The 22,747-nt window shown below is 50.5% G+C and overlaps 1 protein-coding gene and 1 pseudogene across 1 annotated transcript in view; one reads left to right on the plus strand and one right to left on the minus strand.

Moving 5' to 3' along the window:
* The window catches only part of LOC147121052 (tetratricopeptide repeat protein 7A-like), a 408,967-nt gene that overhangs the window by 209,046 nt on the left and 177,174 nt on the right, over nt 1-22,747 (minus strand). The gene's annotated exons all lie outside the window — the stretch shown is intronic.
* Nucleotides 14,606-22,025, plus strand: LOC147121053 (uncharacterized; annotated as a pseudogene).

Consider the following 22,747-nt stretch of genomic DNA (forward strand, 5'->3'; position numbering starts at 1 on the left):
CTCTACTCTTTTACTTTGTGGAAACATGTTCACCCTGAACTCCATGTATCTCCCTCTTGAATGCCTCCCACTGCTCTGACACTGATTTACCTTCAAGTAACTGTTTCCAGTCCACTTTTGCTAAATCACTTCTCAAACTAGTTCCTGTTGTATCTTTTTTTTAAACAAGCGCAGTGATGTGGAGCAGAGTAACTAGAGTTCTTTTGCAGATTCCGTCAGCCCTCCTCCTCAGGATAGTGGCAACACAGTCTGGCAATCCATCTGTTTAGGCCATGGTAAGTCAGCACGGCAGGGGCTTGTTGGACAAGTCAGGGTTGTACTGTTGTGTTCACACTGCTCGTACTGTATGCGAGTGGAGTGGTTTTGTCAACCTTAATAAACACTGTACGGGTGAGCCCGAAAACACTGTCCATGTTCCAATCTGTCCTCAGTAATCCCTATTGTCCAGAACTTGTAGTAAGGGGGTTTGTGTGCTCACTATGGGCGGGGCGAAACCACTTGCAATAATTGGCAATTGCGGCAGGGGCCTTAGGAAATTGGCCACCGCAAAAAGCGGTTACAGAATTGGCGGCTGCCGGCAGGACGATAGGTTGTGGATTAGATATGGACAGTTTGGATGGCAAGAGATCCGGAATGGAGGACAGAATTTCCTCCTATGTGTTTACAAAGTTTAACATACCCCAGCAATGGGTGACAGAGATGTTGCGCTCCGAGAGTCCCCAGGATAGGGCCGCAGGGTGGACAGGGAGCAAGGAGTACAGGAAGTCCAAAGAGAAGGCGATTTGGCTCCTGTGCTTCCAAAAGCAAGTTCAACTGCTCCGGGAGCAGGTTGAAAAGCTCAAAAACGAACTGAAGGAGTCTGAAGACACGTCAGACGCAAGGGGGATAGTCGGGAGTAGACTAGTGGAGGAGTTGCGCGAGGAAAGACGCATGCAGGAAGAGACCTCCCGTAATATGGGGGAATACCTGCGGTGCCAGATTACGGAGGCCAGGTTGAATGAGCAGGCCTTATGGGAGGAGAACGCAAGATTAACGAGAGCTGACGGTTTGGAGGGTCAGCTAAGGGACATTAAAATAGCTCATAAGGTAGCTAGAAGTAGGGGCTATGAAGACTCTGATCACGGTCCCTGCGAAGAAAGGATTAAAAAGTTGACCCAAGCCTTGTCTGGGACCAGAGGCATGGTCTGTTTAATGGCACCAGGGGAAACCCGGGTGGAGTGAGACGAGGGGGGTCAGGAAGCAGAGGATAAGGTTCAGGACAGGGAAGTCCTACCAGCGCCAGAAGCGCCACTGAGACCAATGTATCCTCTGCAGCAGCAAAAGTACGGTCCACCCACACCAAACGGTGACCAGGGCCCGCTGCAGAGCAATTACGTGGTCCCATTCACCACCCCACAGTTGCAAGCCATGGTAGCAGAGTTGTCCAAACTCAAACAGGATGGGGACCCCTCAGTTCACTTTATGGAGGTTGAGCAGGTAGGGGGGAATCAACGGGTGTAGCGAGGGCGAGACCCACAGGCTGATGCTGCTCTCCCTTGACGGGAAACTGTATCAGAGCCTGTCCGCAGCCACAAAAGCAGGGCGAGGCACCACAGAGGGGTTGAAAGAGGAGATCCCGAGAGCCATGGGGCATACCCAGGGTAGTCCGTTCTCACAAGTCATAGAGTCATAGAGTTTTACAGCACAGAAAGAGGCCCTTCGGCCCATCGTGTCTGCGCCGCCCATCCATCCCTGTCCAGTCTAATCCCATTTTCCAGCATTTGGTCCATAGCCTTGTATGCAATGGCATTCCAAGTGCTCATCCAAATGCTTCTTGAATGTTGTGAGGGTTCCTGCCTCTACCACCCTTTTGGGCATTGAGTTCCACATTCCAACCACCCTCTGGGTGAAAAAGGTCCTCCTCAAATCCCCTCTAAATCTCCTGCCCCTTACCCTGAATCTATGCCCCCTTGTTATTGACCCCCCTACTAAGGGGAAAAGTTCCTCTTTGTCTACCCTATCTATGCCCCTCATCATTTTGTATACCTCAATCAGGTCCCCCCTCAGCCTTCTTTGCTCCAAGGAAAACAACCCCAGCCTGTTTAGTCTTTCTTCATAGCTGAGGCGCTCCATCCCAGGTAACATCCTGGTGAATCTTCTCTGCACCCTCTCCAAAGCAATCACATCCTTCCTATAGTGAGGCGACCAGAACTGCACACAGTACTCCAGCTGTGGCCTCACCAGCGTTTTGTACAGCTCCATCATAACCTCCCTGCTCTTATATTCTATGCCTCGGCTAATGAAGGCAAGTATCCCATATGCCTTTTTAACCACCTTATCTACCTGTTCCGCTGCCTTCAGGAATCTATGTACATGTACACCAAGGTCCCTCTGACCCTCTGTACTTCCTAGGGTCCTACCACTCATTGTGTATTCCCTTGCCTTATTTGTCCGTCCAAAATGCATCACCTCGCACTTTTCAGGGTTAAATTCCATTTGCCACTTTTCCGCCCATCTGACCAACCCGTTTATATCGTCCTGTAGCCTGAGGCTTTCCTCCTCGCAATTGACCACCCCACCAATTTTCGTGTCATCTGCGAACTTGCTGATCATACCTTTTACATTCTCATCCAAATCATTTATGTAGATCACAAACAACAAGGAACCCAGCACCGATCCGAGGTACCCCACTGGACACAGGCTTCCAGTCACAAAAGCAACCTTCGACCATCACCCTCTGCCTCCTGCCACTCAGCCAGTTTAGGATCCAACGCGCCAAGGCACCCTGGATCCCATGGGCTCTTACCTTCTTGACCAGTCTCCTATGCGGGACTTTGTCAAAGGCTTTACTGAAGTCCATGTAGACCACATCCACAGCATTTCCCTCATCCACCCCCCTAGTCACCCCCTCGAAAAATTCAATCAGATTTGTCAGACATGATTTACCCTTGACAAAGCCATGCTGACTATCCCCGATTAATCCTTGCCTCTCCAAGTGGAGACTAATTTTGTCCCTCAGAATTTTTTCCAATAATTTCCCTACCACAGATGTTAGGCTGTGGTAAACCACTGTTGTTAGTACTGTTGTTCACTCTTGTATATTGTTGTACTTGTCTGTGCATGCCTCAGCTGACTCCGCCCCTGGCTCCACCCTCATGGCTGGGTATAAAGGTCGCTGCTCGGCAGCCTCCGGCCCTTTTGGATACCAGGCAACCACAAGAGGCATGCTCTGTTCTTTGGTAATAAAAGCCTGTTTATTACTTTCTCAATCTCCAGTCTTTTGTAGCAATTGATAGTGCATCATAGGCTCACTGGCCTGTAATTCCCTGGTTTATCCCTGCTACCCTTCTTGTATAATGGTACTACATTAGCTGTTCTCCAGTCCTCTGGTACATCCCCTGTGGCCAGAGAGGTTCTGAAAATTTGTGTCAGAGCCCCTGCAATCTCCCTCCTTTGCCTCCCACAGCAGCCTGGGATACATCTCGTCCGGGCCTGGGGATTTATCCACTTTTTGGCCTGCTAAAACCGCTAGCACCTCCTCCCTCTCGATGCTAATATGTTCAAGTATGTCACAGTCCCCTTGCCCGATTTCTATGTCTGCATCGTCTTTCTCCATAGTGAACACAGATGCAAAAAATTCATTTAAAACCCCGCCTACATCATCTGGCTCTACACACAGATTGCCACTTTGGTCCCTAATGGGCCCTACCCTTTCCCTGGTTATCCTCTTGCCCTTAATATACTTATAAAACATCTTAGGATTTTCCTTTATTTTGCTCGCCAGTGTTATTTCATGGCCCCTCCTCGCCCTCCTAATTTCTTTTTTAAGTATGCCCCTGCACTTTTTATACTCCTCTAGGGCTTCTTCCGTCTTTAGTCTTTTGTAACTGCCAAAAGCCCCCCTTTTATTTCTAATGCATTTTTGTATACAAGTGGAATGGACTTTACAGTTGGCCAGCGAGGCACCAGCTGCATTTGCGGACAGGCTATGGCCGGTGTACGCAAAGGCAACTGAAGGTGCAGCAGACCGCGCGCAACTGACAGGGGTCCCCAGAAATCACTGGCTCAGGACCCTGGTAGCAAACAGCCTGCCACGGATTAGATTCAGATTCAGATTAGATTTATTTGCCATGTGTAACAAGTACAATGGAATGCTTGTTCCCCGTAGGGACACGTTAGCTATACATACAGCGCCGCATTCAGAGTCAATACAATGGCTTCCCGTGGCAGTGGGAGCACGATGTCCCTCAGCCACTCCGTCCTCCTCTTCACTGCGGCCTCCTCCTCACTGTTGCCGGCTCCACGTGTGGTGGCCTGCTTCTCCCGCTCTGGCCACCATGCCCGGCTCCCCTCCTCCCATCCGGACTGCGAGTTACCCGAAATGGAGCTGCCGGCCGACGTGCTGCAGCGTGTCGTGAGGCTGCTGCTGCTGCTCGTTGCGCTGCGCTCTTCTGCCCGACTCGCCGAACACATCGTCGGGATGTGAATGCTCCAATGCGGCCTCCTCTTCACCGTCGCCGGCTCCACGGCCCGGGGCCTACTTCTCTCTTCATGGGTCAGCCTCTGGCCGCCATGCTCGGCTCCCCTCCTCCCAGTCGGAATTCCTTCCCGCCGAGGAGCTGCCGGCCGATGTGCTCCAGCGGGTCGGCTTGGCTGCTGCTGCTGCTCACCGCGCTGCGCTGCCTCTGCCTGACTCGCCGAGCACCTCGCTCCGGTTGCGGGAGCGAGCGGCGAGAGCTGGCCGCCCGAAACAGGGAGAGCGATCTCAGCACTGGACCGTCACGGCCGCCAAGGCAGAAGCATGGTTTGACTCCGAGTACCTCGCAAACACGGAGGCAGGCGTGCTCCAGAAATCGGGCTTAGGTTTTAAGGCCGGTTCCGGGGATGAGGTCAAACACAAGGGGAGGGTACATGAGATGAAGGCCAGTAAGGGGGATAGGAAGGAATGGCGTCAGGAAGGGGGTAATGCCGACAAGTCAAAGACTTGTTTCAAGTATGGGAAGAATGGACACTGGAGGCGGGATTGCCTGGCCCAAAAGGGGGGAGGCGGGGGTCAGACCGAGGGGGTCCTCCCGTGCGAAAACCCTGGTCACTGAGGTGACCAATGAACTGTTTGATGTTCTGGTGGCCACCCTTCGCACGGTGCTGGGGAAGGACAAAAGGCGGCTAGACGCTGCCGTGAGCAGCATAATGCCAACCACACCCGCATGTCCCCCTTCCTCCTGACTAGAACGCGCCCAGCCTGAGTACCTGTCCGCTCACCTATGATGAGTGGGACAGGCCCTGTGTTGAGATGGGGGTGGAGACGATGCAGGGGAGATATTTGGTGGACACCGGAGCTTCCAGCACGGTGGTCCATTCAAAGGACCCGACCAATTCACCCTGGTCTAACAAGATCCCATTTAGCCTAATGGGATCCACATGGAATGAGCAGGCGGGGGCAATGTCGAAACCCCTGAGAATAGAGCTAGGGTCCCTCCGCACCACGTGGCAGTGCGTGCTAATGAAATGGGAACAACCAGGTTGAGGAGTCCTCAGGGCTGATTTCATGGTAGCCAACCGGGTCATTGTGGACCTGAGGAATCACTGCCTGTGGGGGGCAGTGGTCTCAGACAAGACAGAGGAGGTGATAGTGATCCCCAGAGATAAGGGCGGAGGGGGTAGTGTATGCACCATGAAACCCAAAGGGAGTTACGACCTGGAACAGTCGCTAGTAGCGCCCCAGCCCAGGACCAGGCGAATGTACGGGACAACCTCGCCGCATTCACCACCCATAAACATGCTTGTGGCAAGGGGACCCCAAGTCACGGCCACAAAAGCAGTATAGTTTCCCCCAGGAGGCAGAAGCCAACTTGGAGACGGCACTGGGATCCCTGGTAAAACAGGGGGTGTTGAGACTAATTGCCACCCATGTGAAGTCACCACTCTGGCCGGTGAAGAAACCTGACCAGTCGTGGAGAGCCACCGTGGACTAGCGGGTCCTTAATAAGAACATACCAGCTTGCGCGCTCACAGTCGCAGCTGTCGCCGATCTGATCGGGAGCATTCCAGCAACCACATTCATGGTGCTGGATATCTCCAACGGGTTTTGGTCGATTCCCCTCAGATGGGAAGACCAATACAAGTTTGCATTCAATTTTAAAGGGCAGCAGTATACATGGACATGCCTTCCCCAGGGGTTCCACAACAGCCCCTCCATAGTCCACCAACGCATGGCGGACGCATTAAAAGGCTTCAGCCGATCCCACCAGTTAATCCAGTACGTGGACGACCTGCTTTTGTTCTTCGCCGAGGGGGAAAACCACGGGCCACTGTTGGACGAGCTGCTAAAGCTGTTGCAGGAGGCGGGTTTCAAGGTCAACCCCAAGAAAGCCTAGATCGGCCAGGAGGAAGTCAAATTCCTCGGACTGACCTTAAGGGCTGGTGAAAGGGCCATAGATGAGGCTTGGAGGAAGGCAGTACAGGAGCTACCAGCCCCCAAGAATGTGACCGGGGTAAGGTCTTTTCTGGAACTCACAGGGTACTGCCGGGACTTCATAGAGGGTTACGCAGCCACGGCAGCCCCTCTGCTTCGGCTCCTCCGTAAGGGAGTCGAGTGGGAGTGGGATCAGAACTGCCAGGAAGCGTTCACTCGCCTCAAAGGGGATTTGCAGACGGCACCCACATTGGGAGCCATCAACGGCGGGGAAGAATTCTTCTTAGAGGTAGCAGCCAGCGGGGATAACTTGAGCGCGGTGTTGCTCCAGGAGCAACACGGCAAGCTACGGCCCGTGGTATACTCATCCAGGGTTCTCACCGAGGTAGAACGGGGATATTCCAACTGTGAGAGGCACCTCCTAGCCACGCATTGGGCCGTAAAATGCTCTCAGCTTTTTACGGGTTCATCCCCAATAGTTTTCTTGACCCGCCACACACCCACTCAGATGCTGTTGGACGGGAGAATCAAAGATGGGACGGTGAACAGTGCCTGCATTGCTCGCTGGACATTACTGCTCTCAGAGTTGAACTCGAGAGTGCAGGGGTTGACCGAACCAAAGCTAGCAGCCAACATGATTTACCCAGGGACGGCCCACATGTGTACGGTAGAAGGGGTGTAGGGTGTAGATGAAGGATTCCGGGCCGGGATACACCCGACGGGCCGGGACATCTATATAGACGGGTCCAGTTCGGTCGTGAAGTGGGGTGTCTCACCTGGTGCGGAATCTATGACCCTACGTCTAAAAGAGCGAAGGCCATTAAACTCCCCAACACCCTGAGCGCTCAGCACGCCGAACTGGCAGACGTGGTCAACCACCCCAACGAGTTCCCCACCCCCTACACCATTTCCTCCGACTCTATGTTCACGTGCAACTCATGCACAGAATACCTGGCAATCTGGGCGAGGCGCGGATTCAAGTCCGCAGATGGGAAGTCCCTAGCAACAGCACCGCTGCGAGGTAAACTTTTGGAGGCCACAGGCACCCGGGGAGATCACTATATTCACAAAGTTAAAGCCCATTCAAAGACAGAGCCCAAGTGGGAGGGCAACCAAAAGGTAGATAAGCTGGCCAAACAGGGGGCCAGAGAAGGAGTATTCTGGGATCCGGACAAAGCAGGTCCGGTAGCCGCAATCCGGGACAAGGGAGGAACACGGGGTAGCTTTGGCCCCTGACTTAAAGCAGGTCCAAGTCCAGGATCCCATCCTTAAGGCCGTCCTCGTAAAGAGAGAGAATGGGGAGTCCATAGAAGGTCCTTTCAGGGCAGCAGACATTAGTATCAAAGAGGGGATGCTTTTCAAAGGGGATCGGTGGGTAGTCCCAGCGCAGCACCGAGAGGAGTTCCTCCAGTTGGCCCATGGGGGCCCGGGAGCGGGACACTCAGGGCCGGAGACTACCTGGCAAAGGGTAGAGGAGGCAGGGTGGTGGCCCCAGCTCAGGGAGGATGTCCGGGTTTTCTGTGCACACTGTTTGGTGTGCGCAGCCAATAACCCCGATCCGCAGCACAGGAAAGCCCCCATAGGACACACCAGGAGGGTAGAGGGGCTGTGGCAGTCCCTGCAGGTCGATTTCATCGGACCACTGCCCACCACTAAAGCAGGCAACAAGTACTGTTTAGTCCTGGTGGACGTATTTTCCAAGTGGGTGGAAGCCTTCTCCTGCCGAGCAGCCACGGCACTAGCAACAGCTAGAATCCTGGTGAGGGAAGTGTTCTCCCGGTGGGGGCTGCCACAGGTCGTGGAGTCCGACCAAGGGAGCCATTTCACGGGGCAGGTGATGCAGGCCACCTTAAAACTCTTGGGAATACAAGGGAAGTGACATGTGGCTCACAACCCCCAGTCACTGGGGATTGTGGAGCGCATGAACCGGACACTGAAAGAAAGACTGAGGAAGGTGAGAGGCCCGTTCCTGCAGAGATGGGATGAGGTCTTGCCTCTAGTCTTAATGGTGTGTCTGGGCCAGCCCCTCCAGAAGCACAGGGTACTCCCCACACGAGCCAGGTTTGTCCAAAATCTGTACGAGACATTGAAACGGATTCACTGGCAGGCAGCCAGTAACCCGGGGAGCCAGCACTCGAAAAATCAGCTGCTGTTAGAACCCCAGAGAACCCACGAGTGGGAGGTGGGAGACCAGGTAACGGTCCGTAATTACATCAGAGTAGGGGCGTTCGAGCCGCTGTATATGGGGGCCTTATAATATCGTGGCTAAAGTGAGCCCCATGGTATATGCAGTAAAACTCCCGAAACACACGAAATGGTTTCATGTAAACCAGTGCAAGTTGTTTAACCCCGAGGAGGGGGAAACAAAGGCCAAGAGGCACCAGGGCATAGTCATGAGCCTGGTGGACACAGGTCTTCCTCCCATGGTGTGGGACGATGATGACCCGGAGGACGGGGCGGTAAGGAGGAGCAGTCGGGTCCCACGGCCTAGGGTGCTGTGAACGCCTCCCTACTCGCCGACCGTGAGCTGCAAGAGGCCCCGACGGGAGAGGTCTTAAATGGGGCGCTCGTTAATGCAGCAGGGAACACTAAATATTTTGTAAATAACCAAAACCTGATCCGTGGAGGAAAACCCTCTCACAGAACGGAACTGTTTTGCTTTTGTTTTGGCAGGGAACCAAAGGAGATCGGAGGAACAAGGGAATATGGCCAACAACTTTATCCTACTTCTATTCCTAATGATGATCGGGACTGGCAGCATGGAAAGAGGAGACACCGAGGTGTCCTTCCTCTACGGCTGCACAGGAGGGAACAGGCCTACCGTGACACGGGGATAGGACAGGGTACACGGACGGAATGGCCACTTACTTCCACAAGGGAAGGTGGCCAGGGTGGCTGGGATCGAACTCGACTCGGTACTCCGGCAACGAGGGTTTCACGTATGGAGAAGCTTCCATACCGTGTCCCAAACTGCAGGTCACAACCACATGGGTTAGGGTGACCGAGGGGAAACGCGTCTGTCTAAGATCGGGCCAGAGCGGGCCTGCGTGGGAACACTGAGCATCGGCGGCAGTTGGAAACCGGCGGCAGTGAGTCAGGAGCAGCCCGACTAATTCAACAGCAGAGGAGAGAGGTAAAAAGTAATCAAAGTGTGACATCACCAGGAAGCAGGTAAGTGATTGGTTGGTGAGTATTTGGTTGGTGAGTATTTCTCTCTTTTTTTTTAAAACTTTAACTCTGGTTTATAGTTTCTAAGGTCTCTCTGGTGTAGCAGGGACTGTTGGTAAACCAGTTAACTGTAGTGTAATTAGTGGGATTGATTGATTTAATTTAAATTCAATTAATTAAAGGGTAAGTCATGGCAGGACAGCCGGGCCCCGTGATCTGCTCCTCCTGCGATATGTGGGAAATCAGGGACACTTCCTGTGTCCCTGACAACTACATGTGCAGGAAGTGCATCCAGCTGCAGCTACCGACAGACCGCATTGCGGCGCTGGAGCTGCGATTGGATGCATACTGGAGCGTTCACGATGCTCAGGACATCGTGAATAGCACATTTACGGAGTTGGACACACCGCAGGTAGAGGTTGGACAGGAAGAAAGGGAACGGGTGACCAACAGGCAGAGTACTAGGCGCAGGCAGGTAGTGCAGGGGTCCCCTGTGGCCATCCCCCTCTCCAACAGATACACCACTTTGAATACTGTTGGGGGGGATGGCTTATCAGAGGAAGGCAGCAGCAGCCAACTTCCTGGCACCAGGGGTTGCTCTGCTGCACAGAATGGGAGGAAAAAGAGGGGTAGAGCTATAGTAATAGGGGATTCAATTGTAAAGGGAATAGATAGGCGTTTCTGCGGCCGCAAACGAGACTCCAGGATGGTGTGTTGCCTCCCTGGTGCAAGGGTCAAGGATGTCTCCGAGCGGCTCCAGACCATCTTGGAAGGGGAGGGTGAACAGCCAGTTGTCATGGTGCATATAGGCACCAACGATATAGGTAAAAAGCGGGATGAGGTCCTAAAAGCGGAGTATAGGGAGTTAGGAGATAAATTAAAAAACAGGGCCTCAAAGGTAGTAATCTCAGGATTGCTACCAGTGCCACGTGCTAGTCAGAGTAGAAATAGAAGGATACTTCAGATGAATACGTGGCTAGAGGAATGGTGCCAGGGGGAGGGATTCAAGTTCCTGGGACATTGGAACCGGTTCTGGGGGAGGTGGGACCAGTTCAAACCAGACGGTTTGCACCTGGGCAGGGCTGGAACCAATGTCCTAGGGGGAGTGTTTGCTAGTGCTGTGGGGGAGGGTTTAAACTAAAATGGCAGGGGTTTGGGAACCTGAGCAGGGAGACAGAGGAAAGGGAAACAAGGATAAAAGCAAAAGATAGGAAGGAGAAAAACAAAAGTGGCAGCCAGAGAAATCAACGGTTTAAATCAAACATGGCCACAGTAAATAATAATTCTAATAGGTCTAAGAGCGTTAAAAAAACAAGCCTGAAGGCTTTGTGTCTTAATGCGAGGAGCATTTGTAACAAGGTGGATGAATTGGCTGCGCAAATAGAAGTAAACAAATACGATTTGGTTGGGATTACGGAAACGTGGCTCAAGGAAGGCCAGGACTGGGAACTCAACATCCAGGGGTATTCGATATTCAGGAAAGATAGGCAAAAAGGAAAGGGAGGTGGGGTAGCATTACTGGTTAAAGAAGGGATTAACACAATTGTAATGAAGGATATTAGCACTGATGAGGTGGAATCTGTATGGGTAGAATTGAGAAATACTAAGGGGAAAAAAACGTTAGTGGGAGTGGTTTATAGACCTCCAAACAGTAAGGCGGAGGTTGGGGATGGCATTAAGAGAGAAATTAAAGAAGCGTGCAATAAGGGCACAGCAGTCATCATGGGTGACTTTAATCTACATATAGATTGGGCCAACCAAATGAGTAACAATACTGTGGAGGAGGAATTCCTGGAGTGTTTACGGGATGGTTTCCTGGACCAATATGTCGAGGAACCAACCAGAGATCAGGCCATCTTAGACTGGGTATTATGTAACGAGAAAGGATTAATTAGCAATCTTGTTGTACGAGGCCCCTTGGGTCGGAGCGATCATAATATGATCGAATTCTTCATTAAGATGGAGAATGAAGTAGTTGACTCGGAGACTAGGGTCCTCAATTTAAATAAAGGAAACTACGATGGTCTGAGGAGCGAGTTGGGTAGGATTGATTGGGGAATGGCACTCAAAGGGTTGACGGTGGATAGGCAATGGCAAACATTCAAAGACCGGATGGATGAACTACAGAATTTGTTCATCCCAGTTTGGCATAAAAATAGAACAAAAAAGGTGACCCAACCATGGCTAACAAGGGAAATTAGGGATAGCATAATGTCCAAGGAGAGGGCATATAAATTGGCCAGAAAAAGCAATAATCCTGAGGATTGGGAGCAGTTTAGGATTCAACAAAGGAGGACAAAGGGATTAATTAAGAAAGGGAAAATAGAATATGAGAGTAAGCTTGCAGAGAACATAAAAACTGACTGTAAAAGCTTTTATAGATATGTGAAGAGAAAAAGATTGGTGAAGTCAAGCGTAGGTCCCTTGCAGTCAGAATCGGGGGAATTTATAATGGGGAACAAAGAAATGGCAGACCAACTAAATACATATTTTGGTTCTGTCTTCACAAAGGAGGACACAAATAACCTCCCAGAGATGCCGGGGAACATAGGGTCTGAAGAAAGGGTGGAGCTGAAAGAAATCAGTATTTGTAGGGAAATGGTGTTAGGAAAATTGATGGGACTGAAGGCCGACAAATCCCCAGGGCCTGATAATCTACATCCCAGGGTACTTAAGGAAGTGGCCCTAGAAATAGTAGATGCATTGCTGGTCATCTTCCAGAACTCGATAGACTCTGGAACGGTACCCCTGGATTGGCGGGTAGCTAATGTTACCCCACTATTCAAAAAAGGTGGTAGAGAAAAGGCGGGGAATTATAGACCGGTAAGCTTGACATCGGTAGTGGGGGAAATGCTAGAGTCCATTATAAAAGATGTAATAGCAGAGCACTTGGAAAGCAGTGACTGGATCGGACAAAGTCAACATGGATTTAGAAAAGGTAAATCATGCTTGACTAATCTACTGGAATTTTTTGAGGATGGAACTGGTAAAATAGATAAGGGAGAACCAGTGGATGTGGTGTATTTGGACTTTCAGAAGGCTTTCGATAAGGTCCCGCATAAGAGATTAGCGTGCAAAATTAAGGCACATGGGATTGGGGGCAAGGTATTGACTTGGATAGAGAACTGGTTGGCGGACAGAATGCAAAGAGTTGGAATAAACGGGTCGTTTTCTGAGTGGCAGGCAGTGACTAGTGGGGTACCGCAAGGATCGGTCCTAGGACCCCAGCTGTTCACAATATATATTAATGATCTGGACGAGGGAATTGGATGTAATATCTCCAAATTTGCAGACGACACAAAGCTGGGTGGGAGGGTATGCTGTGAGGAAGATGTCGTGAAACTCCAGCACGATTTGGACAGGTTGGGTGATTGGGCAGAAACATGGCAAATGCACTATAATGTGGATAAATGTGAGGTTATCCACTTTGGTGGCAAAAACAGGAAGGCAGATTATTATTTGAATGGCAATAGATTGGGAGAAGGGGAAGTGCAAAGAGACCTGGGTGTTCTTGTACACCAGTCGCTGAAGGTAAGCATGCAGGTGCAACAGGCGGTTAAGAAGGCAAATGGTATGTTGGCCTTCGTAGCAAGAGGGTTCGAGTACAGGAACAAGGATGTCTTGCTACAGTTGTACAGGGCCTTGGTGAGACCGCACCTTGAGTATTGTGTGCAGTTTTGGTCGCCTTACCTGAGGAAGGACGTTCTTGTCATGGAAGGAGTGCAGCGAAGATTCACCAGGCTGATACCTGGGATGGCAGGAATGACGTATGAGGAGAGATTGTGTCGATTGGGCTTATACTCACTGGAGTTTAGAAGATTGAGAGGGGATCTCATCGAAACCTATAAAATTCTGTCAGGCCTGGACAGACTAGATGCAGGAAGGATGTTTCTGATGGCCAGGGAGTCCAGAACCAGGGGTCATAGTCTAAGGATAAGGGGTAAGCCATTTAGGACTGAAATGAGGAGGAATTTCTTCACCCAGAGAGTGGTGAACCTGTGGAATTCTCTGCCACAGAGGGCGGTGGAGGCCAGTTCATTAAGTATATTCAAGAAAGAGTTGGATATATTTCTTAAGGCTAAAGGGATCAAGGGATATGGGGAGAAGGCAGGGACCGGGTACTGAATTTGGATGATCAGCCATGATCTCATTGAATGGCGGAGCAGGCTCGAAGGGCCAAATGGCCTACTTCTGCTCCTATCTTCTATGTTTCTATGTGAGGGACACATTCCCTTGGGACAGTGGCGATGGTTAAGGAAGCTGGGCCAGGCCAAGGGTAACAGATCCGCGGACTGGGAGAAACTGGGGGACGATACATACCGACAGATTATGGGGGAGAAGGGAGTAGAAATGTGCTGGAACAAATGGTGGAAAGAGGAACAGGGAATTTACGTATGTATGTGGGGGTCGGAACGGGTCTTCCCGGCGGGTGTGTCGATCGGGGCCGGGATGGGATGGGATCAGAGTGGGGACTCCTGCTTGATCCCAGATCCTCCCAACACAGTAAATTCCACGGAACTGGTAGCACACGAGAGGAAGCCTCTGCCCACAGCCCCACCGGTACAGGAAACACAGATTATTTGCCCCGCCACCACACCGGGACCGAGGAATGAGTTAGCGTTAGTCTCGACCGGCAAGATCTTGTACCAAGACATTCACTACGAAGTCACGTCGGTCATTCTAAATTTAACCTGTTACAGCTGCCCCGGTGGTGTCCGGTAGAAAGGGAAAAATTATGAGGCCCTGTTGAAGGAAATGTTCCGACAATTTTATGAATTAAGTTACGGGGTCGTGAATCGGGAAAGTTACGGGGTCGTGAATCGGGAAAGTCTGTATGATTTAACTATAAACCATCGCGTTGGTTCGGGGAGATATAGACGGGGGGTATTTAATGATGCGGCTACAGCCTTCAGCACGGGCACGTCCATTATCAACAGCATGGACGATGCACAGTTGCAGATCAACACCTTAAGGGACCAGCTGCAAAAGATGCTGGGGGAGGGTAACGAGCTAGAGGGGACGGAGTTACAGGAAGATCAGGCTATGACTATACATTTAAAAGGAAATCATAGCCGAGCTGGAGGCACATCCTCAGACGATCAATAGTTTGATCAGGGAGGATCAGAATGCCTCGGCGCAGGCAGCGAAAAACGATGTGTGTGTGTTGTACGGTGCGTGGCTGCTGAACGAAGGGCGCAGTAATTTAGAGGACCTACAGCAAGGTCGCATCCCTTCGTGGGTCAGCAACCGGCACCTCACTGCGCTTAGCCCATACGAAAATTTAATGAGCCCGTGCCAACTCCGACTGGCCTCAGAGGCATACCCGGTCCCAGTTTGTAATGTATATACCTTTAAGTGGGGAACTATCTTTTACAGCTCATGTATACTGCAGTACCGGCAGTGACCACACCTGTATATAGCCCTGAGTAGTAATCTGTACAGATCAGTTCCACAGTGAGCCATGTTGAGTAAACACCTGTTGTACCATTCTCCGCAGTCTGTGTCTTATTATACACGGACGCAACATTGGCAACGAGGCAAGTTCGAACCTACCTGCAACTCTGCATCACCTCCCGGGGATTCGTTCCTGGAGATCAGTGGATTGGAGGTCAAGGCCAGAGACTCGGGCGTCGACCACGTCAACCACCCAGTCTTCCAGCAGAGACTCGAGAATTGCGGGGGAGGCTGTCGAGAGCCAGGCTTGGCTTTCCAGTCGAGGTGGTCCAGCGAAACGGGCTGGCAACAGGTAGTGCGCAGACACTTCCCAGACAGCGGCGGGCTAGAGCCTGACCGAGCGGCACAGCAAAGGGCCGAGCAGCTTCGACGGGGGAGAGGGCAGAGCGCACAGGGCGCAGCCGGTGTTCAGGGGCCGAGCAGCGTCGGAGAGAGGGAGAGAGAGACGCGCAGAAACCCGCGAGGCGCCGCCATTGCCACGAGGACCGCCGAGAGCGGCGTTGGCAGCAGCGCAGGAGAAGCGCGCGAAACCTACAGGGCGCCACCATTGCCACGAGAACCGCCGGGAGCGGCGTTGGCAGGAGCGGGGGAGGAAGGAAAGCGCGGGAGACGCCATTTTAAGCCATTGGGAGACGCCATTTTAAACCACACCCAAAATGCCGAAGAGTGGCAGTATCACCGCATTTGACAATGAAGTCGAAGATTGGACTACATATGTCGAACGAATAGAGGTGTACTGCAAGGCAAATGAGGTGTCAGATGACAAGAAAGCGTCGGTATTGTTAAATTTAATGGGTGCAACGACGTATGGTTTATTACGACATCTAGTAACCCCAACGAAGCCAATGGAAAAGAGTTTTGAAGACAGTGACGATACTAAAGGAACATTTAAACCCCACACCGCTGCTGATAGCAGAAAGATTCAAGTTTCACAAACGGAACCAGCATAAGGATGAAAGCAATGCTGATTATTTAACAGAACTGCGCAAACTATCGAAACACTGCCAGTTTGGAGCGGGACTGGCAAATACCTTAAGGGACAAGTTTGTGTGTGGGCTACAAAGTGAAGGAACCCAGAAACGGCTTTTATCTGAAAAGGACCTTATGCTGGAAAAGGCTTTCAGCATTGCGGTATCATATGAAGCAGCAGCACGGGGCGCTGCAGAGATACAACAGAGACCGCAAGAATATGGCACAAACGAAATGTCATATGGAACAGAGATGTGCTATCACTGCGGCAGAAAAACACACGACCAGAATGATTGCTGGTTCAAAGACAAAGTGTGCAGACAGTGTGGAAAAGTAGGACACATAGCACGAGTCTGCAGGTCGGGAAAGAAAACCAGCAATAAGAAACCTACCAAAGAAAAGTACAACAAGGTACATAGGATGACGGAGAATAGTTCAGACGAACAAAAGAGTGACAACGACTCCGAAAGCAGGGAACTGAGTTGTCTGAAACTACATAATGTGATCACAACGGAGGATCACCGAACCTTTTGGGTCACTCTCAAGATAGCAGGAGTCCAGGTAAAGATGGAATTGGACACAGGATCAGCCCTAACAGTCATAAACCGACAGGACTACGAGTGGCTATTCTCACACATACCCTTGAGAGACACAAAAATTATTTTGAAGACGTACACGGGGCAAAAAGTCTACCCCAAAGGAAAAATAAGGGTGACCGTTATATATAACGGTAAGGAAACACCAAAACTAGACCTGTATGTATTACAAGGTGGAGGACCACCATTACTGGGACGTGAATGGATCCGGAAAATACAACTGGATTGGCATTCCATACAGGCACTGACTGTGGCTGACAAAAAGGATGACGACGTCACACCTGGGCGACTGTCAAAGATCCTAACTGACGCGAAAGAAGTGTTCCAGCAAGGACTTGGAACACTAAAAGGCATGACAGCGATGATTAAAATTGAAGAAACTGCAAGCCCAAAATGTTTTAAGGCCAGACCGGTAATTGATGCGATCCACCCAGCCATCGAAGCAGAGCTGGAGAGTCTGGAACATTCAGGTGTACTGTCCAAGGTAGACTGGAGCGAGTGGGCTACACCCATCGTCCCTGTGATGAAAAAGTCGTTGAGCAGCACGCCTGGGGAACCAAGGAAGGTTCGCATCTGTGGGGACTTTAAGGTAGCAGTGAACCCGGTCCTTCACACCGTACAATATCCACTTCCGCGGATTGAAGATATTTTCGCCTCGCTATCTGGAGGGAAACGCTTCACTAAGATTGATCTGGCCCAGGCGTATCTGCAAATGGAGGTAGAAGAAGCATCAAAAAAATACCTCACAATCAACACCCATAAAGGTCTCTACCAATACAACCGGCTGGTATTCGGGTAGCATCAGCTCCGGCTATTTGGCAGAGGGCAATGGAACAAGTCCTGCAAGGGATCCCAAGGACCCAGTGTTATTTGGACGACATCCTGGTCACGGGCGAAAATGACAGTGATCACCTCGCCAACCTGGAGCAGGTGCTCACTAGATTGCAGGAATATGGGCTCCGAGCTAACCGCCCCAAATGCGAGTTTTTTAGAAAACAGATCTCGTATTGTGGCCACGATATCGATAAAGAGGGGTTACATAAGTCCCCAGAGAAGATTGAGGCAGTAGTCAAGGCTCCAGCACCGGAAAAGGTGTCACAACTGAGGTCGTTCCTCAGGCTGGTAAACTACTACCATAAGTTCTTGCCAAATTTGTCTACAATACTACACCCACTGAACACCCTACTGCAAACTGGGGTGCCATGGAAGTGGAGTGGCGAATGTAGACGAGCTTTCCAGAAGAGCAAAACACTAATCACATCGAAAGAGGTATTGGCCCATTACAACCCAGCATTACCAATTCGGTTGGCATGTGATGCGTCACCCTACGGCATTGGAGCGGTGCTGTCGCACAAATTCTCGGACGGCTCAGAGAGGCCAATAGCCTTTGCGTCACGATCACTAACCTCAGCCGAGCGTAACTACGCCCAGATTGACAGGGAGGCCCTCAGCCTAGTGTGGGGAGTGAAAAAGTTAAATCACTATCTGCACGGGCAGAAATTCACCTCGCTGACGGATCACCAGCCTCTTGTCTCCATTTTTAATCCGAAGAAAGGCGTTCCGGTGATGACTGTGCAACGACTACAAAGATGGTCACTTTTTCTAGTGGCGCACCACTATGAGATTGAATATAAGGGCACGAAACAGCATGGAAATGCTGATGGGCTATCACGCCTGCCACTGCCTACTGCGGAGGAAGCACCAGCAGTGGATCCTGTCGAAATATTCCATTCGACTATAGTTGAATACTGTGGTGTATGTGCCTTTAAGAGCCCCCTGTGTACTGTAATGCCGGTAATGGCCACTCGGGCTATATAAGCCTGTATAGTGTCTTGTATCTGTTAGTTCACCTCCAGAGTTTGTTCAGTAAACACCTGTGAAACCAACTCCTGCATTCTGTGTCTCCATTAACACACGGATACAACAAATACCTACCGGTAACTAACGCTTGTATCGAAAAGGAAACCCGAAATGACCCGACACTGTCTCGGGTATATGATTTGACGGTGAAGGGATGGCCAGCACATGGCGACTCACTGTTGCCAGCATTCTCGACAAGGAGAGAACAGCTGTCAGTGTGCCAGGGGACCTTGATGTGTGGATCCCGAGTGGTAATTCCACCCAAGTTAAGGGATAGAGTGCTCAATGAGCTTCATGAGGGTCATCTGGGAGGGGTAAAAATAAAAAGCCTAGCCAGGGCTTATGTGTGGTGGCCGGGAATCAATAAACAAATCGAGGACCTGACCAAGAGCTGCTCAGGATGCCAGAAAGTCCAAAATGCACCACCACAGGCCCCTATACACCCATGGGAGTGGCCCTCATCTCCATGGCAACGGGTGCATATTGATTTTGCTGGTCCATTCATGGACTCAATGTTTTTAATTGCCGTGGATGCGCACTCGAAATGGCCCGAGGTCATTAAAATGTCCTCCACCACCACGGAGAAAACTATTGCAGTTCTACGGACCATTTTTGCCAGGAATGGCTTGCCAGAACAGATTTGCTCCGACAACGGACCACAGTTTGTGTCCGAAGAGTTCCGGAGGTTCTTGAAAAAGAATGGGGTAAGGCATTACACATCCGCCCCGTATCATCCAGCCACAAATGGATTGGCTGAAAGGTTCGTACAAACCTTTAAGAAGGCAATAAAGGCTATGTACAATGGCAACATTCCGCTGCAGCACAAGGTGGACAATTTCCTGTTCGCCTACCGGAATGCGACACATGCAGTCACCAACCAGGCCCCAGCCATGATGTTCTTTAACCGAAGGTTAAGATCTCGCCTGGATTTGCTCAGACCAAGCGTACGAAGAGATGTTGAGAGTAAGCAATTCCAGCACATCCATGAGAAGCCAACAAGGAGCTTCAATGTAGGGCAACCAGTCTTGGCCCACGACTACCGAACAGAAAAATGGCAGCCAGGAACGATATGCACATGGCAGGGCCCACTATGTACACAGTGGACGTTGGGGAGAGCATCGTGAGACGCCATGCTGACCAGATCCTAGAGTCACAGGAACAAGTCAACCCCATGCCTCGCCCATACGTACCTGGTGATGAACCCGACGTACAGGTCGCATCTACCCCAGAAACAGTAGCATCGGAAGCTGATGAACCAACTGACGACAGGGGGCCAGAATCGCCTCCGCACCAAGAGCAAGACACTCGGGAAAGGCGCTATCCAGAAAGGATCAGGAAGCCTCCCCAAAGACTGAATATATAAATAGACTATTTTCAGCTAATGTTGCATGTTAAAAGTGTTAATTGTAATTAGTTTGATATTTAATTGTTAAATGAGTGTTATGGTACTGTTAATCTAAAAGGGGAGGAATTGTAATGTATATACCTTTAAGTGGGGAACTATCTTTTGCAGCTCATGTATACTGCAGTACCGGCAGTGACCACACCTGTATATAGCCCTGAGTAGTAATCTGTACAGATCAGTTCCACTGTGAGCCACGTTGAGTAAACACCTGTTCTACCATTCTCCGCAGTCTGTGTCTTATTATACACGGACGCAACACAGTTGACTGTGGCCAGTCCAACCACACTGTAATGGGGATTGTACTCCGGATGCCGGTAATGGGCGGGTCACCGCGGCCAGCACCGGTATACCGAGTAGAGAATATTGGCATGCTAAGGGACGGGGTGCACGTGCGACATGATGGGGCCCCACCGTTTGTTGTAAAGTGGGAGCACGCCATGACCGGCACTGACCTCAATGGATGCCAGAGCGGGGCGTGCACGTGGAGTTGTGTCCCCAGCATTTGAATGCGTTTAATCGTCCGATGTGCGGGTTTGAATCAGAGGGCGCAGAGCCCATTAATTGCACCATGGAGGTGATGGCCCAAAGCCACGTTCCACCCCAGGTAACATATGCGGGCAGAGGGACGTACTGCATCACGACAAGCGTGGACCAGTACCGGGTACACAACGACACTTGGTGCCCGGTCACCGATATGACTTTCTGCTTCAAACCCCACACAGAAGTTCAGGTGGCTCAAGAGCGCATCATTCCCATTCCAGAGCCCACCACGGTACACCTAATGGTGAACGACACGGTACAGGACCTGCAGCAATATGTAACACGGTTCGGATATGAAATTCTTCCTCTGCCCGAACACCTCACAGAATTAATAAAGGAAGTTGAACTCTCCCAAAAGCATTTCTATACCCTCGAGCAACGGAACAGGGAAACGGGGAATGAGATAAAAGAACTGGTTTCTCCACCATAGTGGGACATCGGTCTGAATATCGAGATTCCCCCATGGATTTGTGTGATTTCTCATGTGATTGTAGTGGTTCAATGTGTGTTAGTGTTTTACCTTCTCCGGTTATCATGCAGAAAGCGAAGTAAAACACTCCGAAACCAGTGGCAAGCTTTGATTAAATAATAGCCTGGAGTTGACTGTCTGTTTGTATATATACCTGTAACTATGATGTGATTTGTTGTATAAAGTGTGAGATACAGGACCCTGGGGTAAAATTTGATGTACGGTTTGGTTGGGATATACAGTGTGCCTCCCGCAGCGGAAGACGACAGAACTTTTGATGATATTTCTGTTTGGGAAAAGTTGAAATATCAAAGGGAGGCCTGTAGCAGTCGGCACAGACTCCATGGATTTTTAGATTATGAACATATACCCTTATTAAAAACTGGACAGGCTGTTTGGGGGGGAAGCTGTGGAAAAACACTCAAGCTGAAGGTGGCTGACGTAACCAGGTTGCATTCGTATGGTAACGGACTGTCCTTGGTAACAATGGCCCGAGAGGCCAACTCCCAAGTCATGAATAACGAGGCTGGTGACTCATTGTTTCTGAAGAAGATGAGCTTAAGTTAAATCGGCTGGGAGATCGAAACGAGATCTAAACCATCCAAACCTGGGAGGAGGCCTGGAAACCATTTCCCTGAGGCCATGTGTCCATTAAAACCACAGCCAACAGTCTGTGTATTGGTGGGGGGGGGGGGGGTATATCAGAGAGCCTTTTGGATAGATCTCCCTCTCTCCTGCCCTCCCCACAACGGAACTTCAAGAGGAGCTGAGCCTTGCTCTTCCAACCGAGACGAACTTCGACTCAGACTGGGACTCGCATGCCGCAAGGCCGGCACGGAACCAGGTAGCCGAGACATACGGGAGGAAGCTGCAAGCAAGATCAAGGGCAATCTAGGTGAGCATTGCCAAGCCTGCACACCCACAAGATCACTTAGCTGTGCGAGGGGGTGCCTGTATGTTCCTACCAAACTAGAGGGGGTTTAGCGTTGGAAGGGTCCTGTGATAATTTAGTTCATGGGAGGGTGTGTTTAGGCTGTGGTAAGTCCGCACAGCAGGGGCTTGTTGGACAAGTCAGGGTTGGACTGTTTTAAACTGTACTGTTGTGTTCACACCGCTTGTACTGTATGCGAGTGAAGTGGTTTTGTCAACCTTAATAAACACTGTACGGGTGTGCCCGAAAACGCTGTCCGTGTTCATATCTGTCCTCAGTAATCCCTATCATCCAGAACTTGTAGTAAGGGGGTTTGCATGCTCACTACGGGCGGGGCAAAACCACTTACAATAACTGGCGATTGCGGCAGAGGCCATAGGAAATTGGCCACCGCAGAAACCGGTTACATTCATGATCTCCAATAGGCCCTACCCTTTCTTTAATTATCCTCTTACTCTTAATATATTTATAAAACATCTTTGGGTTTTCCTTGATTTTACTTGCCAAGAATTTTTCATGCTCTCTCTTTGCTTTCCTAATATCATTTTTAATTGCACCCCTGCACTTTCTGTACTCCTCTAAAGATTCTGCAGTATTTAGCCCTCTATCAGTCATACGCCTCCCTTTTTTTCTTTATCCTACCCTGCATGTCTCTAGACATCCAGGGGGCTCCAGATTTGTTAGTCCCACCTTTTTTCTTTAAGGGCACGTTAGGTCTGAACCCCTCCGGATCTCATCCTTGAATGCCTCCCACTGCTCTGACGACGGATTTACCTTCAAGTAGCTGTTTCCAGTCCACTATGGCTAAATCCCGTCTGAGCTTAGCAAAATTTGCTTTTCCCCAATTTAGAATTTTTATTCCTGGTCTACCCTTGTCCTTTTCCATAACAGAATCTAAATCTAACAGAATTATGGTCACTAGCATCAAAATGCTCCCCCACTGATACGCCTTCTACCTGCC

The sequence above is a fragment of the Somniosus microcephalus genome, chromosome 3 (assembly GCF_052327205.1).
Source record: "Somniosus microcephalus isolate GS21.2 chromosome 3, FLI_Smic_1.0, whole genome shotgun sequence".
Classification (NCBI taxonomy): Eukaryota; Metazoa; Chordata; class Chondrichthyes; order Squaliformes; family Somniosidae; genus Somniosus; species Somniosus microcephalus.